The sequence below is a fragment of the Labeo rohita genome, chromosome 20 (assembly GCF_022985175.1).
Source record: "Labeo rohita strain BAU-BD-2019 chromosome 20, IGBB_LRoh.1.0, whole genome shotgun sequence".
Lineage (NCBI taxonomy): Eukaryota > Metazoa > Chordata > Actinopteri > Cypriniformes > Cyprinidae > Labeo > Labeo rohita.
In genome coordinates this window covers 32,984,500-32,998,536 of record NC_066888.1, presented here as the reverse complement: position 1 = coordinate 32,998,536, position 14,037 = coordinate 32,984,500, and the positions used below count along the sequence as shown (strand labels likewise).

The following is a 14,037-nucleotide window of genomic DNA, read 5'->3' as shown; positions in this document are numbered from 1 at the left end:
GACTGCAGCATCAGAATGAACATGTTGCCCAAGGCGAGTATTTATTTTACTTTGCCTGACAGTGAAATCTGGTAGAACAGATTAAAATTGTTAGTAGTAAATAAATAATAAATAACTAATAAATGCATAATTACCAAACTAAAATGACATGCTCTAAATTACTTTTTTGCATTTTGTCTCATATTGTACAAAGATTAAACATAAACCGTCTGAAATGACCCAAAATGCATAAAAATCTTTTCCAAATGATACTAAAATAATAAGACACTAAAGTATTTTATGTATATAAACCATCAATTGATTATAAAAGCACAAAAACTGCCAATCTGGGACATAAATCTATAATGGAAAACACTCTGCAATGGTCGCACCACATGACATTTGGTCACACCACATGACATTTTAAATTTAGTCAAAATTTAAACACAACAAGCTAGCTTCCCACAAAATGTCACTATGAAATATATAGTAAAAATAAATACTTAAAGAAATAACTGAATATTCAATGTTTTTTAGGTCATACCACATGATATCCAAACGTGGTAACTACATAGTCATTAAAAAGGTTGTTGTTTTCCGAATCTGAAAGAGAGTTACAAAACAGCTTGATGCTTCAAAGGGTCACTGGCAAATTGCTATATGAAGCAAAGTTCTATCTCTGAATGGATTTCAACATAAAAGCCCCAAAATGGTAGTTTCTTGCTGGTCGCACCACATGATATTTCATCGAATGGAAATCATCGGATAAAGTTTGTTTGTGTATTATGATGGAAACATAAATACAAATGCTTTGCAATTTTATACAGGATTAGAAAACACTTTGAAAATCTTGCCAAATAGTGCAGAGTAGTTTTATCATTTTAAACCAACATAACATTAAATGCAATGTTTACTGCTAAAAATGGCAAACCCACATACTGTAAAATAAAGGTCAAATGAAGCCACTCACATAATACAGTTTGACCTTCTAGGGTTGAGAATCAAAATAAATGTGAACTGACTGTATTAGCACACATTAGGTTTGTGAGCTCCGGGTGAGTTTCAGGCTTTATGAATTACACCAGGAACACGCTGGGTATGAATAGGCAATTAGAATACAAATCCGCACCTTTAATTACCTTCATCATGGATCAGAGAGCCAAATAGCAGGACTGGAGCTAACGCTCGACTCGGGATGCGGCGACACACATTATAACGGATCCGACGCTCTCGCACAAACAGCTCTAAATCCTTCTCGTTTATTCATCTCTGTATGCTAATCAGCCGACATTTCACACAAGTTCAGACAATGAAAGAGCAAGGTCGAATTTAGTACTCGCCGATTTTGATTTACAATATAATGTTGGACCGCAGGACACGAACTATAATTTGAAACGGCCATACGCTTGACATTTTATGACTTTGGCCAAAGTCTACTCATTATTTTTACATTCAAATGCCTATTTGTACTCTGGGATCAAGCTGCCATTGAGAAAAGCAACATGTTCAGGCTGTCAGGTGTCAATGACCTGAATTTCAGTAGAATTGTTGTTGTTTTTCTTTGCTTAGCCTATTTTTAAGACCATTAAAATATTGCATTATGACATTATTTCATCACATTTTCCTCACAGAATTATAGTGGTTGTAAGATTATAGACTTTCTTCATGCAAAATATATGATGGTGTATTTATTTAATTTAATTATTTACACAAATGCCCTGATGATTAAAGTCTAAGCATCTAAACTAAACAAAGAATTGTAAAATATAATTTACTTTTTTTGATAGCGTTTTTTGATCACCACTTCTGTTGCTTCTTAAAAAAATAAATAAATAAATAAATTAAAAAAAAAAATAGATAAAAGTAATAAATAAAAGTAAAATAAATTTGTTAAAATAATAATAATCTTTAGATTAAATATTAAATTAAATTGAATTAAAATATTTACATAATTGCCCTGCTGATTTAATAGTCTAAGCATCTAAATTCAACAAAGAATTGCAAAATATGATAAATCATTTTATATTGATATTAATATTAATAATAATCTACAGTATGCCTTTCATGATTGTATATTTAATTTTTTACACAATTGCCTTGCTGATTAAATAGTCTAAGCATCAAAATGCAATAAAGAATCATAAAATAGCATTTATTATTTTGACATTGATTTTGATTGCAACTTCCACAAAAATAATTGTATAAAACTGTAACATAAATAAATAAAATCATCCTCATCATCATTTTAGGTATGCCTATTACCATAAAATATTTAATTTATTTAATTATTTTTACATTTTAAATTTTAAATTATTTACATATTTTATTCTGCTGCAATCACAAAATATCATTTACTATTTTTGATACTGATATTGATTGCCACATAAAACTGTTAAAATAATATTCTTCAATATGCCTTTCACCGTGATAAATTTAATTAAATATTTACATAATTGCCCTGCTGATTAAATAGTCTAAGCATCTAAACTGAACAAAGAATTGCAAAATATGATTTATTATTTCTGGCATTGATTTTGATTGTCACTGCCACAAAAATAATTGTATAACACTGAAAAAATATTAATAATAATCTACAGTATGCATTTTATGGTAGTATATTTTTATTTAATTATTTACATAATTGCCTTGCTGATTAAATAGTCTAAGAATCTAAACTCATCAAAGAATTGCAAAAACAAATCATGTTTTGACACTGATTTTCATTGCCACTTCCTCAAAAATAATTGAATAAAATTGAAAAAATATTCATAATAATTTAAAGTATGTGTTTCACCAATATGGTATATTTAATTAACTGCATTATTTACATAATTGCTTTGTTGATAAAATAGTCTAAGTATCTAAACTCAACAAAGAATCTCGACTACATCATCTTCAAGCCGTCACGTCTTGACAGGCAGCATATTCTGCTTGAAAGCCGCCATCAGTGTAATCCAGCACATTTGAAGTCGAAATAAGAAGAGACAAAGTCAGTGTGACTAATAATTCCAGCACTTTCCTCATAAAAACACATGACAACTCGCCTCTGAAGTGTGACGCTCGCACTGCGCTCAAATTCAAATCGTGTCGGGCTTTAAGAAGCTCATGAATAAACATGAGGCGCGTTTAATTATTGCCCCAATTTGAGAATTTCGGCAGTCTGGGGAAGTTAATCTGCAGAGGAGGGGATTATGATATTACACCTGCGAGATGAGACACGTATCTCAAGATGAGGCAGAAGCGCGTCCAACCAAAGCCTTTAATTGGGACGATATTAGTCGTACCTGCTCAATCCGGTCCGAGGTTGAAGATGTCCAGATGTTTGTGTTCGCCACCCATCTTATCAGAATCCGTAGAGGCTGATTACAGACTGAGGAACAGGAAAAGACTAAATAAAATAAAAAACAGCATCAGTAGAGCACAAACTGAGGTCAGATGGAGCGCTGATGCTCGACTGTGAAACTGATTTAATGAGCTGTTGATGTGACTCATGTCAGATTTTTCACATTTTCAGAGCTGAGAGTTTGGAAAAATTCCGAAATTCTTAAGAAGCATGTCAAAACATTGCACATCTAAGCTAAATATTTAAGGCAAGACACTGCAGGTGAATAATGTAAAAACGTACCAAATAAATATTTCTTACAAATCCACTTGGTTGCATTAAGAACTGCAAACAATTTTTGTATTCCAAATTTTCTTAAATGTCATGTTTAAATATGCAAATGATGCAGTAGTTATTTAAATATGCACTTGAATTGCAGACATTTTCAGAACAGAAAGATTCAAAATTTTTGTTTGATTTAGTTGACATATTAAATGTTTTTACAGGAGACTTTGGATTTCTCCTTTCATCACTTCATAAACCAGAAAATTATCAACGCCTGTTTCCACCACAGGATAAAAAAATAATAAGAATAATAAGAATAATACAATTGTTACTTTTGATTTCAAAGTTAGGAAAAAAGGAAAGTAAAAGTTGCAATTACCTTCATTATTTTTTATTCTGTGGTGGGAAAAAAAAAAAAAAAAGAGAGAGAGATGTAAACTTAGAATTGCAAGAAATAAGCTCGCAATTATGAGGGAAAAAATCAGATTTTCTGATTATGTAAGAAAAAAGTTAGAATTGCAAGATTTAAACTCAGAATTGTGAGAAAAATATGCAGTGAATTGCATAAATCAGAAAATACTGTCAAGAGACAAAAAATCTAAACACACTTTCACCTAAAATGTTATATAAAACCAGACACATGATATATGAACAAACCCCTCAGTAAAAACCTTCAGAATATAGAGAAGAATAAAACTAAGTTTTGGTGTATGTAAGTGCTGTTAAAGTGGAGGAAAAACTTTTAAAAACATGCATTATAACTGAAATTTATAGACAAAAGCAAATGCTTAAATGTGTATTTTGGATGTTTTTTTCTCTCTCTGCTATAACATTGATTCAAAATCCTTGTTTGGTTTCACTGACATATTAGAGATGAAGGTTTTTCCAGAAGGGATTTTGGATTTCTCTTGTTATCACTCCATAAATCAGAAAATACCGCCAAGAGACGAAAAATCTAAATACATTTTTAGCTACGATGTTATATAAAACCAGGCAAATGATATATGAACAAACCCCTCAGTAAAAACCTTCAGAATACAGAGAGGAATAAAACTGTAAGTTTTGGTGCATGTGCACGCTACTGAAGTGGAGAAACAAACTTTTAAAAATATGTATTGAAACTGAAATTTACAGACACAAGTAAATGTTTAAAATGTGTGTGTGTTTTCTTTCTACTAGTGTGAACAGTCAAAATTTTTGTTTGGTTTTGTTGACATTTTAGAGTTGAAGGTTTTTCCAGAATGCCTTTTTGGATTTCTCTTTATATCCCTGTATAAATCAGAAAATACTGACAAGAGACGAAAAATCAAAATGCACTTTTATCTAAAATGTTATATAAAACCAGACAATTTTGTTATATGTACAAACCCCTCAGTAAAAACCTTTAGAATATATATGGGAATAAATCTGTAAGTTTTAGTGTATGTGCACGCTACTGAATTGAAGGAAAAACTTTTATATTCATTGAAATTAAAATCTACAAGCACAAATCGATAAAGTGCAACAAAATAAACACTTAAAACTCTATTGTGGATGTTTTCTTTCCACTAGTCTGAAACCACACATTACAAACAGCCAAACAATCTCCAAATTGACCAGTGTTTGACAAAACAATGTTTATGCCTGTAGTGTCTTGCTTTAATAAACAAAAACAAGATTTAGCAGATGTTTAGAGCATCTTTAATGATGTTGCAGTTCTGTGGATTTTTTTCAGTGTTTTTCTGAATTCCCTGCAGGTTTGGTTACATTCAAAACTGAACTGAAGAGCATTTTTGGGGCTTTAGTTCAGTTCTGCTGCTCGGCAGAAGATTCTGCTTGATCTCGTTGGATGGCTGCGTTTTTTTTTTTTTTTTCTTTGCGCTGAAGCCAAACAAAACGGTTTTGAAAAGCTGCTTGTCTGGAAATAAACAGGCTTTGGAGCGCGTCCTGCGTTCTTCACCTCTCATAGCATACATCAAGTGAGTGTGAAGTTTTGGTGGTAAATCCAAAGAGACAAATACTTCAGAAAACATCAGCTGCAGGTGATACTCACCCTCATGACACCAGTGTACCACGGTACAAACCCAAAAACACAGTCTGGAAGAAACGTGTGGTGCGAGACGCGGAGGAGGTGATCAAATCAAGAGTCAAAACTGTTTAGAAAAAGATGATATGATTATACATTATAACAGAATGTACTATAATATGATAAATTTATTAATAATGATAAATATGAGACATGGTTTGGAGGATCTGGCATATGCTTTGATGTGTTTCTCCCATCCTCATTTCTCAAGCCTGGACTCTAAAATCATATGGATTTTTCTCATTTTCATTTTCATTTTAGTCAGAATCTTCGTAGTTTTTCTAGTGTGTTTTTTATTTATTTATTTTCTGTTTTTGTTTTTCTAAATGTTTTATATACATAGTACAGTTAAACTAAATTAAAAAAAATAGGAATGTTGCCTTAGCAACTAGTTATAATAAAAAAAAAGTTTGAGTTTTTATATATATTTATTTTATTTTAAATAAACCATTTTTTTTCAGATTTACTTTTAGTTATTGTAGAAAATCAATTAAACTACATGAAAATGAAAAATGTTTTTTGAAAACTAAATAAAATATATATGAAGAGTTTAACTTTTTAAAAATTTTCAAAAATCATGTTTTTCATTGTGCATTCTAATTTCAATGAAACAGTTGGGTTGTTTTGATTAAGTAAAAATAACTAAAATAAAAGACAGCTATAAAAACATGATAACATAATAAAAAACATGATTTTTGAACATTTAAATTAAACACTTCATATATAAAGTTAAATATAAAATACAATATATACACCGCTCAAAAGTTTGGGATCAGTAAGACGTGTAATGTTTTTTAAAGAAGTCTCTTATGCTCATCAAGGCTGCATTTATTTGATCAAAAATACAGATAAAAACTATAATATTGCAAAATGTTATTATAATATAAAATAATGTTTTTTATTTGAATATACTTTAAAATATAATTTATTCCTGTGATGCAAAGCTAAATTTTCATCAGCTGTTACTCCAGTCTTAAGGGTCACATGATCCTTCAGAAATCATTCTAATATGCTGACGCCACAGCCATTTCACCCTGCAGCCCAAGACTGGCTACCCACTGAAGCTAAGCAGGGCTGAGCCTGGTCAGTACCTGGATGGGAGACCACCTGGGAAAACTAGGTTGCTGTTGGAAGAGGTGTTAGTGAGGCCAGCAGGGGGTGCTCACCCTGTGGTCTATGTGGGTCCTAATGCCCCAGTGTAGTGATGGGGACACTATACTGTAAAAAGCACCGTCATTCGGATGAGACGTTAAACCGAGGTCCTGACTCTTTGTGGTCATTAAAAACCCCATGGCACTTCTCGTAAAGAGTAGGGGTGTATCCCGGTGTCCTGGCCAAATTCCCTCCTCTGGCCCTTGTCAATCATGGCCTCCTAATACATTGAATTGGCTCTATCACTCTCTCTCCTCTCCACCTGTAGCTGGTGTGCGGTGAGCGCCGTTGTCCTGTGGCTGCCGTCGCATCATACAAGTGGAGGCTGCACACTGGTGGTGGTTGAGGAGAGATCCCCCCCCATATGACTGTAAAGCGCTTTGGGTCAGTGGCGATTTCTTTAAGACTGCAAGGGAAGCTCAGCTTCCCCTATAATGTCACAAAATTAATGGTCAAATTATGTACTATTGTATTAACATTTTATTGACTAAAAATGCGTTAGAAAACGTTCATCTCAAAGACGAGTTCGTTCAGAATCAGTTAGATATAGCAGGTCGGCTGACTTGACTTTCTTCTCATACATTCCCGTAGCGTCACAGTGCATTTCCCCCGTTGAAGCCCAGCGTCCAATGACTTCAATGGGGCTGCTTTGAACGTTTTTTTTTCAGTGCTTTGAAACTAGACGGTCATTGGATAAACGCTGCGATTATGTCCCGCCCACGGACGCTCAGCGTCTCTGGGGGTGAATGAGGAGCAAATGAGGAGTGGGCTGGCCTGGACGCCGAGCTTCTGCGTGATGATTGGAGGGTCTGTCGAAAGATTGCATCTCCTTTTGACTGACAGCGATTTTGTACTATAAGGAATCGCTGAAGCTATTCGCGCTCAGTCCCATCGTGGATTTCTCAAGTTCAGTCGAAATAAAACTGCTGCAACCTATTTCTTTATATTTGCTTGGCGAAATTGCTTGATTTTCATCATACATTTCACACAATTATACACCACATTCCTTGTTTCACTTTTACAGAGTTTAATATTTTTTTTAGATCGTTCATTCATTCATTCATGTTAATATTTAATGTAGTAATCATATATATATATATAGATTACTACATTAAATATTAACATGGAGGATGACTATAAATTAATATAATATATATATATATATATATATATATATATAGTAATCTTGAAAAATTTTAACATAACATAATGAAACCTTATATTTCTATTAAAATACTTTAGAAATAAATAAATAAATAAATCTCCATAATAACCTTATTTAAATTGCAAAATATTTATACTATATAGTAGCATCTGACTAAAAGAAAAAATACATCATATTTTGCATAATAAAACTAAAGCTTTTTTTTTTACGATTGTTTGCATTGTGACTTACTTATGACAATAAGGCACATTCTTGTGAATAAATAAATAGACAATTTTACGATGTAGGCCGAAAATGAGCTTCCCCTATTTGACAGACCAGTAGCCGCCACTGCATTGGGTGTATAGCAATACACAATGAAAGCGCTATATAAATGCGATCATTCATTCATTCATTATTATTAGAATTATCAACAAATGTTGAAAACAGTCGTGCTGCTTAATATTTTTTTTTTGGAACCTGTGATTCTTTTTTTCAGGATTCTTTGATGAATGACAAGTTAAGAAGAACAGCATTTATTCAAAATGTATTTTTTTAACAATGTAAATCTATGCTATCACTTTTTTTATTAATTTAACACATTCTTGGTGAATAAAAGTATTCATTTCTTTAAAACAAAATGTTGTTTTTTTTCGCATTTTTGATCAAATAAATGCAGCCTTGATGAACATAAGAGACTTCTTTAAAAAAACATGACAAGTCTTACTGATCTTTTGAGTGTTATAGTGTGTGTGTCTGTGTATATATAAATATCTATATATACACATATACACATATATATATATATATATATACACACACACACACACATTATCCACAAACATAAATGTCAAGTTTTGCCAAACCTTTAATGATGCACATGTGTAAGTATCCCACAATGAAAAGTGCTGGACTTGCTTTTCCAGTGTTCCGAATATCAGCTGACTTATGATCAGGATGTGAAAAGAAAAAACAATAATAGAAAAAACATGCAATAATTGTATTGGACGGACAGCATTAAACATGCAACATACTGAGGTGATTTGACAACAATACTAAATCCTACTGTTTGATCACATACTGTAGCTGGATGCAAATTATTTTTTGGTGAAAAAACTTCACTTAATATGCAGCATCTACTAGACGAGAAGACAAACGTGAGTTCTCTGTAATTCTGCGGCTATTTCATCTATTGTTTATTAAACCAGCGACTACATGAATGCAGAGACACACAAGTGTGTGACATGACAAAGGCTTGTCAGTGACATTTCACATTTAATTGACTGTAATTCTCTTTCCTTGTACCTGCGTCACATTAACAGAGACATCAGCCTAACCTGTCAGCATGCAAAACACAATCACTGTCTCATTAAGGGACCTTGTACACCTCAGACTTCTGGAAACGTCAACCGCCGCGGCCTGTGTGAAACTAAAGCCGACTCCAATTATACAGATAACACCTTCTGCTTTATATGACAACTAGTAGTACATCAGTGTCAGAACACGTCTGTGTTCACAGGACGAGCGGCGCTGCAGGTGTGACGCGTCGCTGCTGCAGGAGAGAAACTTTACGTCATCCTTATGTCTCCTTCATGTCGCTCTAAACCCGCGTGACGTTCTTTAAGATTCGCACAAGATGTTAGGAAGGATATTCATGCTGCTCTTTTCAATGAAACAAAAGTGGCGCACCCTGCTAACTTCAGAAGTGGCAAAAAACACTGAAGGCATCACATCAGAAGACTTGTATCATGGCGCTCGCAACACAAGGTCATGGGTTTGATTCTCAAAGATTCTCAAAGAATGCATGAAGTGATATAATACCTTGAATACAGTGTAAACTGCAAATATAAATGTAAACTATAAAAAATGATTTGGTGTTAAAACCATGCTAGTATCTTAATCATGCTAACAACATGCTTGTAACACGCTAGTCATGCTAGAATCATGCTAGTAACTTATTCATGCTAGCAACATGCTAATCATGTTAGAAAACATGCTAGCAAAACATGCTAATCATACTAGAAACATGCTAACAACATGCAAGTAACTTGTTAATCATGCTAGCTTCATGTTAGTAACATGCTAATCATGTTAGAAAACATGCTAGCAACATGCTAGTAGCTTGTTAATAATGCTAACAACATGCTTAGTTACATGCTAATCATGTTAGAAGCATGCTAGCAAAACATGCTAATCATACTAGAAACATGCTAACAACATGCAAGTAACTTGTTAATCATGCTAGCTTCATGTTAGTAACATGCTAATCATGCTAGAATCATGTTAGTAACTTGTTAATCATGCTACAATCATGCTAGTAACTTGTTAATTATGCTAATAACATGCTAGTAACTTGCTAATCATGCTAACAACATGCTAATCATGTTAGAAGCATGCTAGTAAAACATGCTAATCATACTAGAAACATGGTAACAACATGCTAGTAACTTGTTAATCATGCTAGCTTCATGTTAGTAACATGCTAATCATGCTAAAATCATGTTAGTAACTTGTTAATCATGCTACAATCATGCTAGTAACTTGTTAATTATGCTAACAACATGCTAGTAACTTGCTAATTGTGTTAACAACATGCTAATCATGTTAGAAGCATGCTAGCAAAACATGCTAATCGTACTAGAAACATGCTAACAAAATGCTAGTAACTTGTTAATCATGCTAGAATCATGTTAGTAACTTGTTAATAATAATGAAAACAACATGTAACTTCTTGATTATGCTAACAACATGCTAGTAATTTGCTAATTGTGCTAACAACATGTTAGCAACATGCTAATCATGTTAAAAAACATGCTAGTAACTTATTAATAATGGTAACATGCTAGTAACATGCTAATCGTGTTAGAAGCATGCTAACAAAACATGCTAATCATACTAGAAACACCTTGTTAAGCATGCTAGCAACATGTTAGCAACATGCTAGTAACTTGTTAATAATGCAAACAACATGTTAGTAACATGCTAATCATGCTACAACCACGCTAGTAACTTGTTAATTGTGGTAACAACATGCTAGTAACTTCATAATCATGCTAATAACATGTTTGTAACATGCAAATCATGTTAGAAACATGCTAACAACATGCTAGTAACTTGTTAATCATGCTGGTTTCATGTTAGTAACATGCTAATCATGCTAGAATCATGTTAGTAACTTGTTAATCATGCTAGCAACATGTTAGTAAACATGCTAATCATGCTACAATCATGCTAGTAACTTGTTAATTATGCTAACAACATGCTAGTAACTTGCTAATTGTGCTAACAACATGTTAGCAACATACTAATCATGTTAGAAAACATGCTAGCAGCATGCTAGTAACTTATTAATAATGCTAACATGCTAGTAACATGCTAATCGTGTTAGAAGCATCTTGTTAAGCATGCTAGCAACATGTTAGCAACATGCTAGTAACTAGTTAATAATGCAAACAACATGTTAGTAACATTCTAATCATGCTACAGTCATGCTAGTAACTTGTTAATTGTGGTAACAACATGCTAGTAACTTCATAATCATTCTAACAACAAGTTTGTAACATGCAAATCATGTTAGAAACATACTAGTAACATGCTAATAATGCTAGAAACTTGCTAATAACTTGCTAATCATGCAAACAACATGCTAATCATGTTAGAATCATGCTAGTAACTTGTTAATCATGGTAACAACACACTGTTAACATGCTAATCATGCTAGAAACATGCTAATACTTGTTAATAATCTATTAAACATGTTAGTAATATGCTAATAATGCTAGAATCATGCTAGTAACTTGCTTATGCTAACATGCCAGTAATTTGTTAATCATGCTACCAACATGCTAGTAACTTGTTAATCATGCTAACACACCAGTAACATGATACTCATGCTAGAATCATGCTAGAATCATGATTAACAACATGCTAACTACGTTTATCATGCTAGAAATATGTTAGTCGTGTTAAACATATGATTAGCATGTTGATTAGATCAGCAACATTTTTAAACTTCAAGCTTTTATAATAGTTGTAAACTTTCAGGCTAGGCTTTGTCAAAAACCTAAAGTTTGTTTTGACAAACGTTTTTATTCAGTTTACATTTGCTCTTGCGCATATATTCAAATGTGAATACAAGTATAAATAATAATTTTATGGCAAAATGTCTTTTAAAAAGTGCCATTTGTGAATTTATCACATCATTTTCTCTCACTCTGCTGTCACTGTCAACTTACATTTCAAAACATGTTGAATTCTATGAATTTTATGCATTAAATTTTTCAATTTAGCTTTATTAAATATAAAAAATAATCTCCAGATGCATTTTCGAACACTATCAGGACCGTTCCTCTATATTCACCTGCTGAATATGAGATCAGATGCTGTTTGAAGAATATTCAGAGGTCTGATATTGACCGCTTTTCGAGGCCTGCGGCTTTCATCTGCGCTTTCCTGCGGCCCGATGCTTTGCCATTTGTCACGAGGAGGCAGCGACATGAACGGAGTTTACAGACCGCCTGCGGAGGAGGTTGAAGGGATCATGAGGAATCAAAAGGATCCTTCCCACAGGACCGCAGCTGGAGCACTCGGAGCGGCGGATGAGTTTCTGAGAACAAAAATAGAGTCCGGCGGGAGACGAGGTGAAGAGCCGGCATACACATCAAACGGGCTCCTGAGATTCTGTGTGATAGTGGCGTGACGTCGCTGCTTTGAACTTCATCTTCCTCAAACCCTTCATTAATTAAGTCCAGTGGGCTGCGGAGTTAAAGAAGATGAATGCATGTAGAGGTCAAATGGATACTGAAAAATGAAGCACTTTGAGGCTCAAGTTCAGCCTCCAGAGCATCTTCACGAATCCCCCCCCAAATTCATCATTTTTGCTCTTTAGTAAATAGACACCATAGGAATAATTCAGCCAAATATTGCATTTTTCTGACATTTTGCTCACCCTCAGGCCATCCGAGATTAGGATGAGTTTGTTTCTTCATCAGATTTGTAGAAATGTGTATTTCCATCACTTAATCACCAGTGGATCGAATGGGTGCCGTCAGAATGAAAGTCTAAACAGCTGATAAAAACATCATAATAATCCTCATCACTCCAGTCCATCAATAAACGTTCATCACCTTGGACACTCATTGTGACGGCACCCATTCACTACAGTGGATCCGTTGGTGAGAGTGATGGAATGACACATTTCTTCAAATCTGATGAAGAAACAAACTCATCCTAATCTTGGATGGCCTAAGGGGGAGCACATTTACAGGAAACCCTCATTTTTGGCTGAACTATTTCTTTAACCAGCTTGAAAATACCATGTTACCCGTAACGTTTTAGAAAAGATGCATCAAGTACAACATCATCATAAATACTGCAGCTGTTTGGTTATTAGCTATTATTCAGTTAACATTCACCAACAGATTGTGTGGCTCTGGGTAACATCAGAAAGAAGGAAAAGAAAGTCATTTCAGTGAATGAGAACAATATTTTTTCTTCAGAATAAGACCAGGAACATGAATTAAAGTAAATATAGTCAATGTTAATTTAATCTGACATTAATAGCACAAAACAAACAATGGCTTCAGTCGATACCAATTTCAATACAACAGCAACAGCTTGACCTTCAAGCTCATCTGAATGAACAAAACATTATTTCTTAGGTAATTATTCGGGGCGAGAAAGAATCCACTTACAAACAACAGAACAAAGAGTGTTTTGGGTCTAACGGCAACAAGTGTTAACATTCAGAAACTGAAAAAGTGCTAAAGCAATCAAAGTATTAAATGACTGCCAGTGCTCAATGTATAATTGTTAATTACTATTCATTCAGATTTGCTGCTGTTGGAGTTTGACTAAAGCTGTTATTAAAATGAGCTGTAGAGTCCGTTTCTTCAGGCCAAACGTTGTGTTTATGTTCAACTGTAGATTATTACAGAAGTGATTCAGACAAAATCAGTGAGCCACCGTCTCTTTTCCACTTATCAATATTCAATATTAATGATTAATAATTCAGCATCAGCTGCATTTGCAATATAAGATCTAATGCATAGTTATTTGATGCATTCATTTTAATACAGAACTATGTTTACA

The 14,037-nt window shown here is 33.6% G+C and overlaps 1 long non-coding RNA gene across 2 annotated transcripts in view; it reads right to left on the bottom strand.

Annotated features, from left to right (window-relative positions):
- Positions 1-12,054: 12,054 nt before the first annotated feature.
- Positions 12,055-14,037, bottom strand: part of LOC127183444 (uncharacterized) — a 48,852-nt gene continuing 46,869 nt past the window's right edge. For both annotated transcript variants that reach the window (XR_007830039.1, XR_007830040.1), the window contains one exon: positions 12,055-12,702. This is a non-coding gene — a long non-coding RNA (uncharacterized LOC127183444). The remainder of the gene's footprint in view (positions 12,703-14,037) is intronic.